Raw genomic sequence first — 6,159 nt, 5'->3', positions numbered from 1 at the left:
AGAGACCCTCAGCTTCCTGTACGAAACATGTTTGAAGAGAGCATAGCCAATCATCTTACCTAGCATTCCTGTGGTTCTCATTTTGTACTTTCTTCTCTCTTTGTGAAGACTCTTTGGTCATTTAGATGTCTTGGATTGCCCCAAAATCTGATTTCAATACATTTATCCTAGGGTTTCATAAACTTTTTAAAAGATTGGGTTAAATATGTAATTATTTAATAAATACGTACTTACTATCTTTTGCAGTCCAGATTTATGTGCAAATGTTAAACACGTTACTATTCACATATTAATCTGTAAAACTGTGTCTTCTACAATTACTGATGAAATTTGAAACAGAATGAAAAGCATTCAATAAAATGTGTAAAACAAAGAAATTTGAAATTGCTGTTTCCTTCCTTATTCTTTCTCTATGTTTGTTTGGGTCATCAGAAAGGCACAGAGAGAGAGGGAGAAAGCAACTTCCAATGGGGCAGGTTCATGCCTCAATCCCTTCTCTTCCATTTCCCCATCCTATAGAGATTTTTGGGCATGCACACATATGCACAGGGTGTGTTCTTCAAACTTCTGAAGCAGTCCCACTGCAGCCAGCCGTGTGGGATCTGGCTCTCTTTATCACCAGCCTATGGGGCAGTCTGAGGTTTTCATATATTTGAATAACTGGCATATAGAAGATAGATTTGATAAAATCTGTATGATTTCAATGTACAGAACTAAGATCAATGATTGGAAGTTAAAGAAAGCATATTTATTCTCCTTAGATAGCAGAATTTCATAATAACTGCAGATGTCCAAAAATAGATACGTTACTTTGGGAGCTAGTTTGTTTTCTATCAATGGCATTGTTTATGTAGAGTATGGGTGACATCTGCAAAAAATTCTACAGAAGGAATTTCTGCTCCTTAAGAACTAAGGGCTGGCAGGTGGCATGGTGGTTAAAGGCTCTGGACTCCCACATAGTCAACTGTGGTTCAAGTACCAGACCTGGCAGCTTGCTTTCTCACTTTCTCTCTCTCTCTCATTTTGTCCCTCTCTGATCAAATTAAAATAAATGAATGAATATGGGGTCATTAGTTGGCTTAATGACTGTGTTGCTGGACTCCCATGTAGTCGACCATGGTTCGAGTCCTGGACCCGGTGGCTGAAACTCACACTGGCACATGTGCGTGCGTGTGTGCCCAAGATCCCAAGAGGAGAAGGGAGGAGAAGGGATGGTAGGTGGCCATCCCCCCTGGGGGTGATTTCTTGCTTTCTGTCTCTCTGTCTCTCTTTGTCTTTCTGGTGAGTGCATGCACCCTATAGCAAAAACCTCTCCAAAACCCCCCCCAAAAACAAAAAAAAGTGAACGAATGAATAAATACATAAAGTTAAATAAAATAATTTCATTCATTCTTTCTTTCTTTGCTTTTTTTTTTTTTTGTTTAAGTTTAAGCCACTGGGTCCGAGACTCGAACCGTGGTTGACTACATGGGAGTCCAGCGACATAGCCATTACGCTAACTGCTGGTCCCTAAATAAAATAATTCTTAAAAAATAAAAAGAACTAATAATTCACTTCAGTCCGTGGTGATGTTATAGCTATTATGAACTCCTGAACTACAAATTTGACCCTTAATGTGTTTCATTGTGTAGTACTGTTTATCTTTGACCTCTTTTCCTCAGATTCTAAATTACATCTCACGTGACTAGCAACTGTGTGTTGTTTTTGTTTCTTCATAAACCACTATATTCCATATAGAGCAAATGTTGTTTTGAACACAGCTGTTGATGTTTGTTCTTAAACCTATAACAATTATTTTTTAGTTGAAATGATATAGCTTTATATACTTTAGAAAGTGTGGGGCCAGCAGGTGGTGTGGTGGTTAAGGTGCTGGGTTCCCACATGGCTGAATGTGGTTTGAGTCCTGCACCTGGTGGCTTGAAAATCACAACAAATAAGTAGATAAATAAATAAACAAATAAATATGATTATTATTTTTTTAAGAAAGTGTGTTAGGGGCCAGACAGTGGCATGGTAGGTGACACTCCTGGATACTGACCTATATGGGAAAGTTCTGAGTTTGTATCGGAAGACCTCTTGGTGTACACTGGCCTGTGACTCGACTAGCTGAGGCTAGAAGGTGCTTCTTAGCTATTCTAAACTGTTGAGTTACTCAGCTACATCTACTGACAGATTTTAAAACAAAATATCTTTGTATATCCATCTGAGGCTCCATTTCATTTGGTACCCAGAATTTATCTTTCTTTTGTTCTTTTGTCTTTTTTATTCCCTGGGTGAAAAATCAGTGTGGACTCTGAGGTATAATCTTCAGGAAAATCCAATCATGGAAGGACTGACTATTCCCAAGACTCAGTACTATTATTTGGTCACTAATATTCAAAGTGCTAATTAGAATCCTTTTTATTTTACAAAAACAACAAAGATTCTTTGTCTTGAAAAAGGTTATAATCTCAGTCGGAATGTAAAATTATCCTCCTCTGAACCTAGAAAAATGCCCCTACTTCAAGTACTATTATGTAAAATATATGTAAAACAGATACTTTACCTTTTAGTAGATAAGATAATAAACCAATCTATTCTTGGATACTTGATCTGTCCCTAACTATCGCTCAGTCGTCATTTTTCCTTCTGATATAATACATTATATATGTATTCTGGGCAAGGCATGGAGAAGACTATCAAGATGACTAAGCTATGGCTTCTGCAGTCAGTACTGGGGAACGTTTTTCTGGAGAAGATAATACTAAACTGGATCTTGAATAAAAGGTGAGCTTTTGATAGGAAGATGGTGTTCCAGGAGGAGAAAACAACATGATATTTTCATTTTTTCCATTCTTTAATTTCTCTATTCCTCTTTTCTGTGTTTCCCTTTTGCATTTCATGGTAGGTGAATTCTTAAGGGATATTTTTAATTTCTGTTATGAAAACTCCCAATTTCTGTCAGTTGGTTCTCAGCATAATTCAAACTAATTCTTATTTTTCTTTTTAGAAACTATAGGTTGCATATAATTGAAGCTTTATATCTTTTCACAAAGTTCAGAGGGAATTGATCTACTATCTGAGAATAGATGAAAGTTTTTCATCTAACCCAGGTAAGAGAGAGTTTTGGGTCCCATTGTCTTTCTTTGCGAAACAAGATTAATGGTACGTTTATCATGAGTATGAATTATTTCTAGGGCTCAGAGAAGTTTTTTTTTTTTTTTTTAAATGCAATATAGATAAATCTGACCGTAGAATAAACTTCAATCCTCATGTGAAAACTTTGTCATAAGGAGACCAGGTCAGGTATAGACAGTGTCTTAGAAGTTGAGTGTTGAGCTGTTGATGTCCTTTTTTTAAAAAAAATATTTTTAGTTTTATAATTTCTTATTCACATTTAATTGCTGTATATATCTATAACATACAATATGATTAAAAATTATTTATTTAATTCCATTGGTTATTACTATTTTTTAATTTGATCAGAGAGAGACAGAGAGAGAGAAGGGAAAGTGAGAAAGAAGCCTCCAGGTCTGGGACTCAAATCGCAGGAGGCCAGGGAATCCAGTGCTTTTAATTACCACTCTGTCCGCCAGCCCCTACAATATGGTTTTTAAGGTATGTATGCAGTATGTGACAATCAAATCAAGGATATTAACATAAACATAATTTTCATCAGAGAATTTTACATTCTTGTGTCTATGACATTCTTATGTCGTAAGTTCTATTCCTGAGCCCCTCTCACACATCCTCTGCTATCACCCTCCTCCCCTACAGTCTCTGGTATCTACACTTGTAGATACCTCTCTTCCATTATATCTTCAGATCTTTCAATTTCTGCCATAGAGTATGGCTATTGGATATATATTAAATGGGGACATGCAGTGTTTGTCTTTCATAGTCTGGCTTACTTTGCTTGGCATTAAGTCTTCTCTGTTCCCACTTTGTATCAAATACCAGGATCCCATTGTTTCTTATGGCTGAGTAATATTCCATAGTACACATATGCCACAGTTTTTCAGTCCAATCATCAGTTCTTGGGCACTTAGTTTGAGTCCATTACCAATTGTGAATAATGCTGCAATAAACATGAATGTGCAAGTGTTTTTCCAATTGAGTATTTTGCTCTGTTTAGGGTAAATTCCAAGAAGTGAGATTACTAGGTCATATAGAAGTTCTATTTGTAGGTTTTTGAGGAACCTCCACATTGTTTTTCACAGTGGCTGTACGGATTTGCATTCCTACCAGCACTGTAGGAGGGTTCCCTTTTCTGTGTACAAGGAGGACAGGTGAGGCTTGGAGAGATGTAGCAGCCTGGAAAAATCAGGACAAATAGCACAGTTAGGAACAAATGCAGCTAAAATAAAAGTATGATGACAGCAGAATTTATGTAAATGCAGGTAACTATACTGACTGTCTTCTAACATTTCATGTAGAACTGGCTCAACATACAAATAGTTTAATTGAAAAGTATCCAGAAGGGATAACTGTGGAGTCTAGGAACTTAGAGGAGATTAGATCCGTGAGATAACGATGTAATAGAGGTTTTTGGACAGACAAAGGGAAGTTTGGCGGTAGATATCTAATGATAGAGGGCTTTATAAGAAATGAAGGAAGAGCAACTGTAGATGAAGTGGTAGACACTAAAGACCCACTTTGCATTCAGAAGTCTACTGAGTACTCTGATAATGCAACACACTTCTTTACACCTCTAAAAATTACCTTTGACTTTAGGTTGTTCATGACTAACAGGGTAGTGTAGTGAGAAATGCTTGGAATCTAGAGTTAATTTGTTCTTTAATATTTTTCTTGAAAGAGTAATGCATGTTTATAAGAGATAATTTTTTTAAAGAATTATTTTATTTAACTATTTATTTATTTATTTATTTTAATTTGACCAGAGTTACCAGGGCTGGGACTCAAACTGTAGTTGAACACGTGAGAGTCCAGTGCCCTTAACCACCATGTCACCTGCTGGACCCTAAGAGATAAATTTTAAAATAAAATTAGGGAAAAGAGAAAAACATACCTGTAGTCCCTTTATAGAAAAATAAAAACCTCAGTGTGTGTAGTACAGATACAAATGACTAAATATGAAATAAAACAAAAATTTAAAAAAGAAAGATAATGACTGTTAACATTTTGACATTTGAACCAGCAGATGGCATAGTGGTTATGTTGCTGGACTCCCACATGGCCAAGACTCAGACCCAGCGGCTTGAAACTTATACGGGAATGTGTGTGTGTGTGCCCAAAATCCCAGAGGAGAATGGAAGAGAAAGGAGTGTGACATGGCCATTCCCTCTGGGGGGTGGTTTCTTGCTTTCTGTCTCCCTATTTGTCTCTCCGGTGAGCTCACGTGCCCTATAGCAAAAATGTCTAAATTTTTTCTGTCTTTTACATTTCCTACAGATTCTTTATTTGCTAACATTTTTTGAACAGTTGCAGAAAACTGGGTTTTAATTTGACAGTTACCTGTGCAAAATAGGGCAGTTCATTTAACCTCTTAGGGTTTTTATTTTCTTACAGGTAAAACAAGGATCATGTTATCCTTCCTATCTTCTTCACTGGCTATTTTGCAATAAAAGAAGAGAAATGCTTTAAAGGCTATAAACCTCAGGGGGAAAAACACAAATATAAATTTTGGTATTTCTATGCTGGAAAAAATGGTTAATAAGGAAAGATAGCAAATAAAGAGCCCAAACTGAGTTATGTCTGAGAATTTGGAGAGGAATGAAGAAAACTGTGAAACACTCAACAGAATGCCAAAGCAGGGTTTAGAACTTAAACACTTGCATATGTATGTTAAGTTGTGCACTGTGCATTTAGGCATCAATTGCTGTATGGTCTCAAAGCTATGATTTCTGTCCTTCCCTATGGTAGTCACTCTAGGTAGAATTCTTATTTGAAGAGACGCTTCTAGAGATTCAGCTTGTAGAATAGATATTACCAATAGGGAAAGTTGACAAAGTCTTTGCAAGTTCTAATATCTGCAGTATTTCTCAGGAAGTAGGAAATAGTGAAAAGTATGAAATGATGCAGAGAGGGGACCAGCAGGTGGCATAATGGCTATGTTGCTGGACTCCCATATAGTCGACCGTGGTTTGAGTCCTGGACCCAGTGGCTTAAACTCATGCCAGGTGTGTGTGTGTGTGTGTGTGTGTGTGTGTGTGTGTGTGC

This window comes from Tupaia chinensis, unplaced genomic scaffold (genome assembly GCF_000334495.1).
Source record: "Tupaia chinensis unplaced genomic scaffold, TupChi_1.0 Scaffold000037_21, whole genome shotgun sequence".
Taxonomy (NCBI): Eukaryota; Metazoa; Chordata; class Mammalia; order Scandentia; family Tupaiidae; genus Tupaia; species Tupaia belangeri.
This window is presented reverse-complemented; position numbering follows the sequence as displayed.